Below are 15,923 nucleotides of genomic sequence, written 5' to 3'. Positions count from 1 at the left end.
CTGCATCTCTTCTTTCCCCTCTCCCTTCCTGAAGCCACTACTTTCTGCCAAGCTGCTACATGGTTCAGTTTAATTTAGTCTGATTCAGCCCAAAGCGATAACAACTCTGTCCTTGGAAATAGCATTACTAGCATTACTACCAGCATTCAACAACTCACACAGAACAATGCAGCAGTCACATATACAAAACGGACATAAGTGCCAACAGCCTTTGAATGGAGGAAGGCAAAAACAGAAAATATGAATGGGCAAAGAGAGAGGTAGCAGCTTCAGCCCACCAGAGGAGACAGACCGTGGCACTAAGCTATGGGTGGGCCTGTGAGGCAGTTAGTGGCATTAACATCAGCCTGTAGAGCAGGTAAAAAGGGTTAGCACTGGCTGGAGGGTTGGCAAAAAGGGTGACAGCAATACAGTCTTGTGGACGGGGAGGTTGCAACATCTGAGGGCAGGAGAGGCAAGTGGGTGTTTACCACAATGCCGGAGAAAAATAGTATTTCTACAGTAAACATTACACCAGGGCACACTAGAAGCCATGTACACACACACACAGTTTGGATTTCACTGACTTTCAAAAAAAAAAAAATGCATTCCTTGTAACCCACCTGCAGCAGATTTGAAAGCAGTACTCATGCTTCAATATTTTATTAGTGGTTGGAATCTTGGTTTATAAATAATGTGAATCTGAAATGGTCTTTCGGGGGGTCTTTTCGAAAGGATTTACATGCATAAACCCCAGTGCATATAAAAATATGCACATTTTTATGTACACTGTGCAAGGGTATTCTGGGAGGTGGGGCTGGGGTAGAGTCAGCATTTTTCTGCAGAGGTTTTGTTTTTTTTTTTTTTCATCTTAAAAACTAGGCACTCAAGTTGCTGCATACTTGTCATGCTCTGCTTTGAGCAGGTTTAACTTTGTGCAAGGCAATTTGTGTGCCTACTCTGTCAACTGTCCAAGGATTTTCAAAGTGAATTTAATGTTCATGCAAACTTTAATCGCTATGTGGATTGTTTGAAATTTAGTCTTCTGTATATAATTCCAGTAAAATAGGAGTATGCTTCTCCAAAAGCAAAAAATAAAGAAAAGGTGTTGGCATTTTGCCCTATAGTTGTCGCTCATTGCACTGCCAGTTGGCAAGTTTGTGCCTCAAGCAGTAGAATCTAAGTGTGGTCATGCAATTGATGTGATTGAAAGGGACACCTTTCAAAAAACCGGGTGGCTAGAAGAAAGTCTGATTACGCCTGGAAGGAAGCAAGAGAACTGTCTGCCATCTAATAAAACAGGCACCATAACAGTGACACCCTAAAGTTGCTATGTTAAAAAATGTGTTTAGTCCAATGAGATTCAAAAAAACACTGCACAGTCGTCATGTTCAGGAAGAAGACATCTTCCATTTGTTCCTTCAGTAGAAACACACAAGGACAAAACCAGCAGTCATGCTACATGGCATACTAGCATTGCCAAAAAAATAAAAAAAATCTAACTGGTTCCAAAAGCTTGCTTTTAAAAAACAAAAAAAGCTCAGTCTTTGCAAAAGTACAAAATAAGTACCATAATGTTACGTGACAAAACCCAAGGTAAACAGATCAATGTACTAAAGGCTTCAAAGCTTGTAATTTTAAACATTCACTAGCCTAACAAATAATTTCTACTGAGCAACTAAAGAAAGACTGGACAAGTGGGAAGTCAATGACAGGTTTTCTAGGCAAAAGTCTACAAGATTTCTCTCACCTACAACTTTCAAATTAAAAAAAAAAAAGGAAAAACCATATTAAATTAGTTAAAATTATTTGAAGTCTCCCATGGCTTCACTGCCACTGTCACAGAAATCTGAGGAATTGGCCCCACCTCCTTCCTGTTGTGCTCTCTCTCTCCCCCTCCCAGCTACTTTCCTCATCTCAGCAGTTTTCAATGCTGATCTTCTTACTAACACTATGCAATCTGAATGCATTTCCTCTTCTCCTAGTTTCAGTTTACTGCAAGAATAGGAAATACTGCCAGTACCACGTGACTAAGCAACAGTAAGCGGAGTAATGTAGCATCTGCACAGCTCAGGATGGGAGGGGCAGGAGTACATTAAGGGAAAAAAGTAGGGAGAGAGGAAAAAGAGGGTGGGGGCTTGGTGGGGAGGAAATGCATGGAGAAGAGAGAGAAGAAATGATGCCTAGAGTGCAGAAGTATTGTGGGGGGTCCCGGGGATGGATGGTATGCCAGAAAAAGGAGCCAAGAAGATACATTGACAGGAGAAGTGATCAGAAACGAGATGTGGAGAGCAAAGAAATGAGGAAGAGAAGTGGAAGTAGGTTGCTCTGGCTAGGATCATGTAAGAGGAGAGAGAAAAAAAGGGAGAAAAATACTGAGGGACTGATGCAGTAAAACGCGTGCTGAAAACAGGCACTAGTATTGCGTGTCCGTTGTCTTAATATGCCGCAGCCACATCCTTTGGGCGCCCAATGCAGTAAGAGGATGCGCTAAAGGAAAATTTGATAAAATGAGAAAAATAGAAAAAAACAAAACAAAACTGAAAGATGCAGCTATAAAGGTTAAGAGTGTACAACAGGCATAGGCACTGTTAAAAAAAAATACCATCTTAGAAGCGCAGTCCAGATGTATTCCAGTCATTAGCAGGCAGATACAGTAAAAGTCGCGGGAGAACGGGCGAGCACACGCTCTCCCGGCGCACACACAGGCCGCGATTCAGTATTCAAACGAGGGTCCGCGTAAAAAGAGGCACTAGGGACACTAGCGCGTCCCTAGCTCCTCTTTTTTGACAGCTGACGCTCAATTTTGTCGGCATTGGTTCTCAAACCCACTGACATCCATGAGTTCGGAAACTGGGAGCCAGCAAAACTGAGCGTCCGGTATTCAATCCGCGGGCTGATTTTAAATTTTTTTTTAAAATTTTTAATTATTTTTTACTTTTGGGACCTCCAACGTAATATAGCCATGATATTAAGTTGGAGGGTGTACAGAAAAGCAGTTTTTACTGCTTTTCTGTGCACTTTCCCGGTGCCGGCAGAAATTAACGCCTACCTTTGGGTAGGTGTTAATTTCTGAAAGTAAAATTTGCGGCTTGGCTGCACATTTTACTTACTTACTGAATCGCGGCTTGGGAATAACTAATAGGGCCATCAATATGCATTTGCATGTTGTGGGCGCTATTAGTTTCGGGGGGAGGGTGTTAGCCGCGCGTTTACGACGCGCTATTACCCCTTACTGAATAATGGGTAAAGCTAGCGCGTCCAAACGCGGGTTAACAGTGTGCTCCGTCAGAGCACACTGTACTGTATCGGCCTGTAAGAAAGGTGGAAGGAAGGCCAAACGATTAAAAGGAGAGGTGAAAGAGGCTATTTTAGCCAAAAGATCTTCCTTCAAAAATTGGAAGGATCCATCTGAAGAAAATAGGAAAAAGCATAAGCATTAGCAAGTTAAATGTAAAACACTGATGACCAGCTAAAAAAGAATTTGAAAAGACGTTGTCCATAGAGGCAAAAACTCATAATACATTTTTTTTTAAATATATCCAAAGCAGGAAGCCTGCGAAGAAGTCAGATGGATCGTTAGATGATCGAGGGCACTTAGGGAAAATAAGGCATCCCGGAAAGACTACATGAATTCTTTGCTTCATTGTTTATTTATTTATTTTTAACTTTTATATACCGATGTTCCTGTATTCCGAAGATAGTTTTCAAAGGTGATGATTCAGATGAACTAACCCAATTCATGCTGAACCTGGAAGATATAGTAGGCCAGATTGACAAACTGAAGAGTCGCAAATCACCTGGACCAGATGGTATACCTCCAGTGTTCTGAAAAACTGGAAAATTAAGTTTCAGCCTATTACAAGTAATTTGTAATCTATCATTAAAATCATCCATTGTACCTGAAGACTGCTAGGTGACCAATGTAATCCCAATATATAAAAAGGACTCCAGAGGTGATCCGGTAAACTATAGACCAGTGAGCCTGACTTCAGTACCAGGAAAAATTGTGGAAACTATTATATTATAAAGAATAAAATAATAGAACATATAGATAGACATGATTAAATGGGACAAAGATTTACCCAAGGGAATTCTTGCCTCACACATCTGCTACATTTTTTTTGAAGGGGTAAATAAGCATGTAGATAAAAGGTGAACTGGTAGATGTGATGCATGAAAGGCTTTTAAGAAAACTAAAAAGGGATAGGAAATGTCCTTTTGTTGATGGCAAACTGATTAAAAGAGAAGAAACAGAAAGGATTTTCAGTGGGAAAAAGTAAACAGTGGAGTGCCTCAAGGATCTGTACTTGGCCCGTTGCTTTTTAATATATTTATAAATGATCTGGAAAGAGGTATAATGAGTGAGGAGATCAAATTTGCAGATGACAAAATTATTCAGAGTAGTTAAATCACAAGCTGATTGTGATAAATTGCAGGAGGACCTTGCAAGATTGGAAGATTGTGTATCCATATGGCAGATGAAATATAATGAGGTCAAATGCAAGGTGATGCATATAGGGAAAAATTACTCATGCTGTAGCTACTCTCTGTCTTGTAAGGAGTTTGTGTTAAGATTATTAATGCAGTTAGCTAGATTTTCAGAAGACAATGTACATGTGGTGCTATTGATAAAAACCGTACCCAATGATTGATGAATGTGGATTATATACGTACATATGCATATACGACACAGCTTAAGCATAAGCTGTTATTCCTGTTATAATTTGTATAATTTGTTATATTTGTTATATATTTGTTATATTTATTACAATGTTACAATTTATTATTTTTATTACAATGTTATAATGTAAAATAGGGCTGTTACTACCCTATTATTTGAGTTATCTGGAAACCGATGTGATATCTCGATCGAACGTCGGTATATAAAAGAAATAAATAAATAAATAAATAAATAAGTAAGAAATGCCTGAAACTGTAGAATGTTGTCATTGGTTTTCTTTTAGACATGCTGCTTGATATTAATGAGCTAAAAGAGAAGCCAGGATACTCTGTTCTTTCTACATTTGTTATTCTACGAGATAAGGCTGGTAAAGGCCTGTGTTTGAACCTTTTGAGAGTCATGCGCTGTGAGAGGCAGTACCAGGATCTTTAACTGCCATAGTTTAACAGCTCCAGGTGACTGTCAGAGCTATGGGTACAAAACGAAACATCTAACATGCAGACACTGGATTAAAGCCAGAGAGTGTGCAACAGTGATTCTTTGAATGAGCCACAGAAAGAGAACGAACTCTCGAGCTCATCTTTCATTTCTGAGAATACATTCTTTCCATAGCAAGGAAGACCTATGATGAGAGCATTCTCTGTATAAATTCTTTCCTTATTTCTATGCATATTATTATAATCTTGTTTACTGGTATTGATTAATGCAATATTGCTGGCTGTATGATAATGCTCTTTGTTGGTTATATACCATATATTCACCATATTTAGTAAACTAAGTTTTGCTTTTACCAGATTGTGTGTAGTGTGTTCTATGGCATAATATATAACTCAGCCTAACCTTTTACATTTGGCGCCACAAATAGGATATTATATATTACATCACTGTAACACTTTACTGAGGATGGGATTAGTGGATTGTTTGTTTTCTAGTTCATTAGATACACTTGGTGACAAAAAGAATACATGTCCTTCCTGCTGTTAACACTGGGATCATGTGTAAGTCTAGCAGTCCTGGTGACCAGGTTTCTGATAGCGTGTCAATCTGGACTGGTCACAAACAATTTAATGCAAAATTGGAAAATGTCAAGATCTGTTTGCGATGTCTCATGCTTTTGTCTGATTGTCAGTATAACTTAAGCAGGGTGTGGCACTGAGTTGAAGAACTGCTGTTTGCCCAAAAATCTGTTCCAGATCCCCAAATCAAAGCTCAAAATCTGGTCACAAAGAGACATGCAAATTTCTTTAGTGAGGCTCTTAATGATTCCATTGCTGTAGAAGCAATTACCAGTGATGAAGTTTTAGAACCTGAAAGGATACAGGGAGTTGAGAAGTTAACAGCAGAGAGAAAGGGGGGCAGGTGGGTGATGGAGGACACTGAAGTGTCTTTCATACGCAAATACAAATGGAGGAGAAAATCTGTTTAAATGGATTTATTTTTCTATTTAAAAGTTATAAACAGACCAACAGAATTAAAAATGTGGGAGAATAAGTTGATATTTTACAGTAAATGAATCAGAGAGATTTGTAACTTGTCAAAATGATTGTGCTGAAAATTAAGTATGGTTCTGAAGAAATTAAGTTTGTTTCTTTAAACGCTGAATAACTACCTTGATGTGTGAGCCAGATAAGGTATGTGAATGGTCTGATCTGGAAAGGCTGCTCGCGCTCTCTGTCTTGTAAGTGGCTGGATTCCATTTTGTTTAGAAATTAAATGTTTGAAGTGTTTTGTTTCTCTTCATGCACGGCTCTGCATGGCTCAAAATGTGTTTGACTCATGTCCATTACCATATATGGAGCACTACTTAGATCTAGAACTAAGACCTCATATTAAGCAGAGCACATATAAGCTACAGTGTGTCACATGATATAGTTTTTAAAGAAAGTAGAAGAAACACTCATTTAACTTGCTCGCTATTTATAACATAAGGTATCACTAAATCCACATTTTTCTTGACAATCTTTTGGGCATTTGTTTTTCTCCAACAGATGGGGGGGTGGAATGTGTTAAGATTATTTTAGGCAGTTAGCTAGATTTGCAGAAGACATTGTACGCTAAAGATGTGGTTAGCTAAGGTTCAAAACAGTTCCCAATAACTGATAAATGTGGATCTCTCTCTCTCTCTCTCTCTCTCTCTCTCTCTATATATATATATATATATATATATATAGATACACACACACACACACATATATATACATATACATATCTATAGGGCACAGCTTAGCATATGGCACAACTCAGCACAGTTTAAGCTGGTAAAGGCCTGTGTTTAAACCTTTTGGAACAGGCAGTACCAAGATCTTTAATTGGAGAAATTACTTATCTGATAATTTTGTTTTCCTTAGCATAGAAAGATGACTCAGAACCAATGGGTTATGATCCTCTGCCAGCAGATGGGGACGGAGACAGACTGCAAAGCTGACATCACAGTACATATACCCCTGCAGTGACCTCAGCTCTCTAGTATTCTCTTCAAAAGCCATTGTGGACATACTAGTGAAGGACTTGGTTAAAAGTAAGGTTACAAATAGGATTAAAAACAGATAACCGTAACTGTACTCAATCAACCATAAACACTGAACTTCACTAAGAATATAGGTACTTTAATCTAGGGATTGGAAAAACACTTACCTGTGCTCCCTTGGATTTGAGGCCCACTCCATGGGAGGGCCCATGGCATGGTTCTTGGGCAGCTGAGGGCAGGATGCTGAGTCCATCTGTCTACACTAATGAAATTATCAGGTAAGTAATTTCTCCATTTCCTAGCATGTAGCCAGATGGACTCAGGACCAATGGGATGTACAAAAGCTACTCCCGATCAGGGCGGGAAGCTGCCCGCGGTCCAGTCATCACTGCCCTTGCAAAGGTTGTGTCCTCTTGGGCCTGTACGTCCAGGCGATAAAACCTGGAGAAGGTATGCAAAAAGGACCACGTCGCCGCTTGGCAGATATCGACAGGAGATTGCAGTCTAACTTCTGCCCATGAGACCGACTGAGCCCTAGTGGAATGGGCTCTAATCTAAGGAGGTAATGGCTTTCCAGCCTCCACATAGGCTCCTGTGACCACCTCCTTAATCCAGCGAATTATGGTAGCCCGCGAAGCTGGTTCGCCCTGCTTCCTTCCGCCTTGAAGGACAAACATCTTTCGGACCAGTTGAGACTTCTAGATACCACACTAAAAGTCTCTTGACACTCAAATGACAGAAGAGACGATATTCCTCCTCGCTCTTGAGTTTACCTAAGCATGGCAACGAAGCTGACTGATTCAAATGAAACTCCAATACTACCTTGGGCAAGAAGGATGGAACAGTACGTAGCGTACCGCCCCAGGGATCAGCAGGAGGAATGGTTCCCAGCACAACAATGCCTGCAGTTCAGAGGTGCGACGTGCCAAGCATATAGCCTCCAGGAACAGTTTTCAAAGTCAATAATTGCAAGGAAAGACTGTGCAGCGGTTGAAAGGAAGGACTGCCAAAAAATCCAATACTAATTTAAGATTCCACAAGGGAACTGGCAACCTTTTTTACTCTTTTAAAATTATAAATAAAGAGTTAAAAAAAAAAAAAAAAGGGGGGGGGGGGGAGGTTGAAGGTGCTTCACTCCCTTCAGAAAATAGGTTACATCGGGATGAGCCGACATGAGGCCCCATTCACCTCACCCCTCAAACAGAAGAGAGCCGCTACCTGTACCTTCAAGGAGTTAAGGGCCAAACCTTTATTCAAGCCATCCTGCAAAAATTCCAGAAGAGGAGGAATTTTGACCGTCCGAGGGAGGACACCGCATTCTTCGCACCAGGCCTCAAATACTCTCCAGACCCATATATTTACTATGGACGTGGAGAATTTTCGAGCAAGGAGTAAGGTGATAATTACCGTTGTAGAATATCCACACTTTATCAGGCAAGCCCTCGGGAAGGACAGTCCCTGCTGCAACAGGTCCCTGTGCAGAGAGAGGCACAGGGGGGTTTCTCAAGGAGTCTCTGCATATCCGCATACCATGGACACCTGGGCCAATCTGGAGCTACTAGTAGGATTAGACCCCTGTGGTGTTCGATTCTGCGAATGACCCTACCCAGTAATTGACACAATTATTTGCGGTACTGATGCCAACACCAACTTTACAATTATTCTCCTTGACCTTACTGCAGTTTTTGACACTTTAAATCATGAATTACTTCTTGACAGCCTACATTTTATAGGGCTTCAAGACACTGTCCTTCAGTGGTTCAATTCTTTCATATCTAACCGTCCTCAACAAATTAACTTAGACTCTTACCACTCTGACTGGCATACCACAACTACTAGAGTCCCTCAAGGTTCATCCCTATCCGCAATGTTATTTAATATCTACCTTCTACCACTATGCCATATATTAACTGATTTAGGCATAGATTTCAAGATATACATTTACTCATTCCATATACCTCTTCTTGGACGCACACTTTCTCATTAATTACACTCTACTTAAACACTATAAAAACCTGGCTGTCTTACAATAGATTGAAGTTAAACTCTGCAAAAACTGAATACACCAGTCCACCATTCCCAACTCTCCATGTGGTCCCCCATCGCATCTTACATTTGATAATCACATAATTCCCATAGTAACTCATGCCCGGAATTTAGGCATTATCGTTGACGCCAAACTATCCATGTTAGAGAACATATCCAAACTTGTAAAAACTTCATTTTATAAACTGAATCTAACAAGACTTAAACCTCTTTCCAGCAGAGTTCAGAACTGTGCTTCAAACCCTCATTCTTTCAAGTCTAGACTATTGTAATTCTTTATATATTGGACTCCCAGAATCAACAATCTGCCCACTTCAACTTACACAAAAAACTCTGCAGCTTGCCTCCTAACAGATACCAAAATGAAAGAACATATTTCTCCCGTTCTCCTCAGCCTCCATCTGGTTATATACTTCTCTTCATCTTTTACCAGCCTCAACGTCACTTAAGATCAATTGATAAAAATCTCCTTGAGGTCCCAACGGTCAAAATTGCCAGACTAGAAATCACCAGAAAACATGCCTTTTCAGAAGCTGGTCCGCTGCTTTGGAATTCAATTCCGGACTTTACTCAGACTCATAACCAATCCGAAAGAATTTAAGAAAAAAGTAAAACAAAAACAAAACACCACCTTATGTTCTACTGCCTTTGAGCTTAACAATACAGAATAATGCCTCTATAATCCCCCTCCCAATGATACTGTTGCTTATTTAGTTAACTTACACATTAGTTATTGCTTTTATTTTAATACTTATACTTGATTGTATTTTTTTTACTTATTTTTACTTTGTTTTTAATGTTGCATCTTAATGTTATGATGTCTGTTTTATCTATTATATTACGCATGCTTTTGCCTGTAAACCGCCTAGATCACCACATCGTGTATAAGTAGTGTACAAAAGCCTTTACATAAATAAATAAATAAATGGAGGGAAGGCATGTAACAACTAGTCTTCTGGCCAAATCTGAACGAGAGTGTCGATTCCAGGGATCCTGGACCTCTTCTAAGTCTGAAGAATTGAGACACCTTCGTACTGTGAGATGCGGCCAGTAGGTCGACTGATGGAAGCCCCAGCGATCTACTATCAGTTGAAACGCCTTGGTCGACAATCCCCACTCTCCTGGATCCAGACTCTCCCTGCTTAGAAAGTCTGCTTTGACATTGCATTTTCCTGCGATGTGGGAGGCTGAGATTATCTGTATATGTACTTCTGCCCAATCCATAAGGAGGTCTATCTCTTGTGACACCTGCTGACTCTTGATCTTCCCTGGTGGTTGATGTAGGCTACCGTCATTGCGTTGTCCGATATCACGCGGACTGCTTGACCCTGGAGTCTGTGACTGAATTGTAGATATGTCAATCTGACTGCTCGGGCTTCCAAGCAATTAAGGTTCCAGAGGGCCTCTTCTTCCATCAACATCCCTGAGCCTCAGCTCCTAAAAGCAAGCTCCCCAGCCCTGGAGACTCGCATCTGTCGTGAGAACCAGCCAATTCAAGGACAGGGACACGCCCCTACTCAGATGAACTTCCTGCAACCACCACTAGAGGTGAGAACAGACTGCATAGTATTGGGACTGTCGGTTCCAATGTGATAGCACAGAGCGTTGAAGTGGACGCATGTGCACCATCACCCATGGCACTACTTCCAAAATTTCCACCATCAAACCGAGGACTTGGAGATAGCACCACACCATTGGGCAAACTGTGTTCACCAACTGACGCACCTGGTACATCAACTTCTGTATCTGTGGTCAGAAGAAAAACCTTGCCCCGCCTAGTGTTGAACCAGGCTCCCAGATATTCCAAGGACTAGAAAGGTTCGAGGCTGCTCTTGGCTAGATTTACTACCCATAGTAAGATCACCTTGTTGGTTGCCAGGAGGCTCTCTTCCATGACTTGGCTCGGATCAGCCAATCGTCCAAGTATGGGTGCACTAGGATTCCATCTTTCCTCAATGCTGCCGCCATGACCACCATAATCTTGGAAAATGTTCTGGGAGCGGTGGCTAAGCCGAACAGTAGCGTCCAAAACTGATAATGTCAGCCCAGTACCGCAAAACGCAGGAAACTGTGTTCTTATCAGGTTGGAATATGTAGGTAGGCCTCGGATAGGTCCAGGGAGGTTAGGAACTCTCCGATCATAAAAGTCTCCATTTGAAAACGTGTTATTCACAGGTGACAGTTGACACTCTTTAGGTCCAGGATGGGACGAAAGGAACCTTCCTTCTTGGGTATGACAAAATAAATGAAATAATGCCCTGTATTTTCCTCAGGCATAGGTACTGGGATCACAGCCCTCATCCTGAGGAGCCTTAGAAGCGTAATTTCCACTGCCTGCTTCTTGTGCTGGGAGTGGCAAGGCAACATCATGAATACGTCCAGAGGAGTGCTATGGAATTCTAGTGCATATCCTTCTCGTATCACTTCCAGTACCCATTTGTCCAAAGTGATCTCGACCCACTATTGGTAAAAGAGACAGACGAACCCCTATCCCTACGTCCCGAAGGCAGGTCAGTAAAATTTCATTGGGGGATCTGAGACAAGCCTGAACCCGAACCTGCCCCTCTCTTGGGCTGCTGAGTATGAAAGGACTGAGACCTCCCAAGGGCTCGAGACCTCTGAAATATCGAATTTCTATAGGGGCAAACATGCTGGGAACCCCTGGAACGACTCCTCATAGGCAAGGGGTGCTATAACTGCTTCCTCTTATCTTCCAGTTAACATGGAACTGGAGATTCGCCACATTTACTGGCCAGCTTTTCCAACTCACGGCGAATAGGAGTGATCCTTTAAATGGCATCTTTGTAAGATTAGCTTTGGAGGCTGCATCAGCTGACCAATTCCGTAGCCATAAGTGTCATCTGCCGCCACCACTGAGGCCACTTCTCTGGCCGAAGAACAGACTAAATCAGAGCCTGCGTCTGTTAAAATGACGGCAGGGGATTCCATAACAGCTCTAGAATTCACCCGAGTCATCCACCTCCTAAGAGAAGTAGACACGAACGAGCCACCAGAGCACAACAAGAAGCAATCTGTAAGGTCATTGCTATAGTGTCAACGGCTTGTTTAAGGAAAGACAATCTGTCTATCATGTGCATTCTTTAAGGCCACTCTTCTCTCTACTGGGATAGTTGTTTGCTTAGAGACAGCACAGACCAGTGCATCCACTTTAGGAAAATGCAAACGTTCTCTTACCGCCAGGTCCAGAGGGTATAGAGCTTCCAACGCTCAGCCCCCTTTAAAACTCTGGGGCATCCCATTCTAGATCAATCAATTCCTGGTTGGCATCCATCACTGGAAAGTAGCAAGAGGCTTTCTGCAGGGAGATCAGAATGGGATTCTTCTTTAGTTTGGTCATAGAATCCGCCCCAGGAACTCCCAGCGACTTCAGGGTCTGGGAAACCAGGGCCGGCAATTCGTCTCTGTAAAAGAACCATAACATGGTTCGATACGGTTCCAACCAAAGGAGGATTTCCCCATCTTCCAAGGAATCTGGGTCCTCCTCTTTGTCCATGCCATCTAGGTCCCTAATAAGGATACCCATGGTAAGACTAGATATGCCTTGGGATCTGCCGGTTGAAATGGGAGAGGGAGGGGTCACCGGCTGAAGTTCCGTTCGGACAGGGGCCAGAGAGGGCAGCAGACTGCACCTATACAAAGGCTTGTAGCCCCTGGAAAAACTCCACCCAAGAGAAGGCAGCCAGATTCATGCCTAGTCCAGGAGGTACTGGGGTGGGCCCAGCTTAATTTCCCTCTCCCAGTCAAGGATGTACTCAGGTCCGGCATACTGCCAGTTAAGGCTGTGACCAACCCATCATCTAAATGGGAGGAGCCTGGCTTAGTAAAGTCTGGGGAGGCCAACTCTCCTTGGGCTTCCTCACAATGCTGACATAAGTTCGAGTCCAGGTCAGGCTGTGAAGCCTAATATGACCAGCAATGCAGACAGCAAGGTGCTTAGGTTTCTTGGTTGCCTGCACCATTGGCGGCGGTAGATGTGCGTTCAATCGGCTTGTACTTAAAAATTTATGCCCATAATTAACAAGTAGCTAGGCGCGGGGAAGTGCACACACAGTCCACACGCACAGCCTTCTTGTATTGCTCGCTTTCAAAGTTGTGCACACAGGGATGCACCCAATGTTATGCGCACTGTGCACACTGACGTTATATGGAAATGCACACAAGATGGCACCGCTGTGGTCTACCACATGGTGTGCCGACCAAGCAGTAGCAGGGCCTAGCCCACTGGGGGGCTGCTCAACCTGCTCGGCAGCTCAATTCCCCCTACCCCAACAGGAGTGGGAACGACATCAGTCCGGCGTGCCGAGATGGAGACCGGGGGGAGACATACCAAAAATCCCTCTAAATTGGAAGGTGAACTTTTTTTTTTTTAAACTTACCTGGGTTCAGCACTTACCGGCCGAGCATAGAGACTGTCTCTGGCTGGGGGGGGGGAGGGGGGCCAGAGGGCTTTGGCAGTCACTGCCGCGTTCTGCTTCCTGCAACCTGTGTCTCCACCTGCTGGCAGGGGAGCATAACCCATTGGTCCTGAGTCCATCTGGCTACATGCTAGGAAATGCCATAGTTTAACAGCTCCAGGTGGCTAACGTCAAAGCAATGGGTGCAATATGAAACATCTAACTTGCAGACGCTGTATTAAAGCCAGAGAGAATGAGATATAAAAAGCTGTGTGCAACGGTGATTCTTTTGAGTGCACCACAGAAAGAGAATGAACAGTTGGTTTGTGGTGTTCCCAAGCTCATAAGTTTTTTGTTGCTGAGAACACATTGTTCCATAGCCAGGAAGATCTATGATGAGTGTATTCTCTGTATAAATTGTTTCCTTATTTCTGTGTGTTCTATTATACTTGTATTGATTTTTGAATATTGCTGTGCTGCTGTGTGATACTTCTCTTTGTTGGTTATATTTCATATAGTCAACATATTTAGTAAACAGTTTTGCTTTTACCAGATTGTGTGTAGTGTGTTCTATGGCATAATATATAACCAATCAGCCTAACATTTTACAGAGTTACTACCCAGGAAATTAGATCTGGACATCACAGTTGATATTACATTGAAATTGTCAGTTCAGTGTGCTATGGCAGTCAAAAAAGCCAACAGAATGTTAGGAAGGGAATGGCAAATAAAGTGGAGGATGTCATAATGCCTCTGCATCGCTCAATGGTTAGACCACACCTTGAATACTGTCTGCAATTCTGGTTGCTGCATCTCAAAAAACATAGTTGCACTGGAGAAAGTGCAGAGAACAGCAACCAAAATAATAAATGGCATGGAACAGCTCCCCTATGAGAAAAGGCTAAAGAGGTTAGGGCTTTCCGGCTTGGAGAAGAGATGGCTGAGGGGATATAACAGAGGTGTACAAAATCATGAAAGGATATGAACGGGTAAATGTGAAACCATTATTTACCCTTTTGGATAATACAAGGACTAGGGGAACTTCATGAAGTTAGCAAGTAGCACATTTAAAACAAATCGGAGAAAATTCTTTTTCACTCAACACACAATTAAGCTCTGGGATTCATTGCCAGAGGATGTGGTTAAAGAAGTTAGTGTAGCTGGGTTTAAAAAAGGTTTGGATATGTTCCTGGAGGAGAAGTCCATAAACTGCTATTAATCAATAGGGAATAGCCACTGCTTGCTGCGGCTTTTATCGCATGGGATCTATTTAATGTTTGGGTACTTGCCAGGTACTTGTGACTTGGACTGGCCACTGCTGGAGATAGGATACTAGGCTTGATGGACACCTTGGTCTGACCCAATATGGCATATCTTATGTTCTTATATTCTAAAATTGGGTGTCTGTAGTACGCAATAGTTTATTTTAATCGGGCACCCAATTGCAACTGGCGCTCAATACAAGCAACTGTTTTCTTTTTTTTTGCTATAACTCATTTCAGCAATCTCAACAAAATATTAGGTACCCCTTTCTATGGAAGTATAAATTGTGCGGTCATAAGAAAAGTGGATTTCTTTAATCAAGTGAAAATTTACAATTATTTTTCTCCAAATGCAATAAATTAAAGTGTCACAACGATACTATTTATTTATTTATTTTTCTATACCGATCTTCGATTCAAAATATCACACCGGTTTACATAGAACAGGATGTCTCAAAGGCAGGGCTTTGGGTGACATGATACAGTATAACAGATTAACCGAGGAAATATAACGAAACTTAAGGTGGAGGACACACTTATCGCCACACAGACAACCTATCTTTTAATGTTTTTCATGAGTTCTTGACTGCATGTTGACTCTACTCCACCTCCGAGATGCGAATTAAATTTGCCGTGTTAAAAAGTGTGCGTTGGATGTCCAGTGCTTTACTGCATCGGGGGGTTAATATCTAATGTCCTCAACTACATGCAATTTACATCTGACGGGCGCTATCAGGTATGCATTTGTTTGGGCGCATGTAAACCCGTGTGCTAAGTTGAACACACTTTATCGCATCAGCCCCTGAATGGAAAAAAAAAAAACCCAGCAAAGATCGGAAAATATATTTTTCAAAATGAAAAGGTATTTTAATACAGTTTTTAGTCTGCATGAAGCAATGTAATTACCATATGTTTTTGCCAAGGTGTTGCAGAATTAATGTAGAATCTGTACAATTATGCCCCAGAATTTTCTAGCCCTAGGAAGAGAATTTATGCCTGAGGAAACTGGGGATCTTAAATTATACATTAATCTGAGCAGTTTTCCAATTCCTTTTCATTTCTGTGTCAGG

At 41.9% G+C, this 15,923-nt stretch overlaps 1 protein-coding gene across 14 annotated transcripts in view; it reads right to left on the bottom strand.

The window, feature by feature from the left end:
* Window positions 1-15,923, bottom strand: part of PUM1 (pumilio RNA binding family member 1) — a 193,194-nt gene that overhangs the window by 101,505 nt on the left and 75,766 nt on the right. The window lies entirely within an intron of this gene.

The sequence above is a fragment of the Rhinatrema bivittatum genome, chromosome 11 (genome assembly GCF_901001135.1).
Source record: "Rhinatrema bivittatum chromosome 11, aRhiBiv1.1, whole genome shotgun sequence".
Taxonomy (NCBI): Eukaryota; Metazoa; Chordata; class Amphibia; order Gymnophiona; family Rhinatrematidae; genus Rhinatrema; species Rhinatrema bivittatum.
The sequence above is the reverse complement of the archived record's forward strand: the minus strand, read 5'-3'. Positions and strand labels throughout refer to the sequence as shown.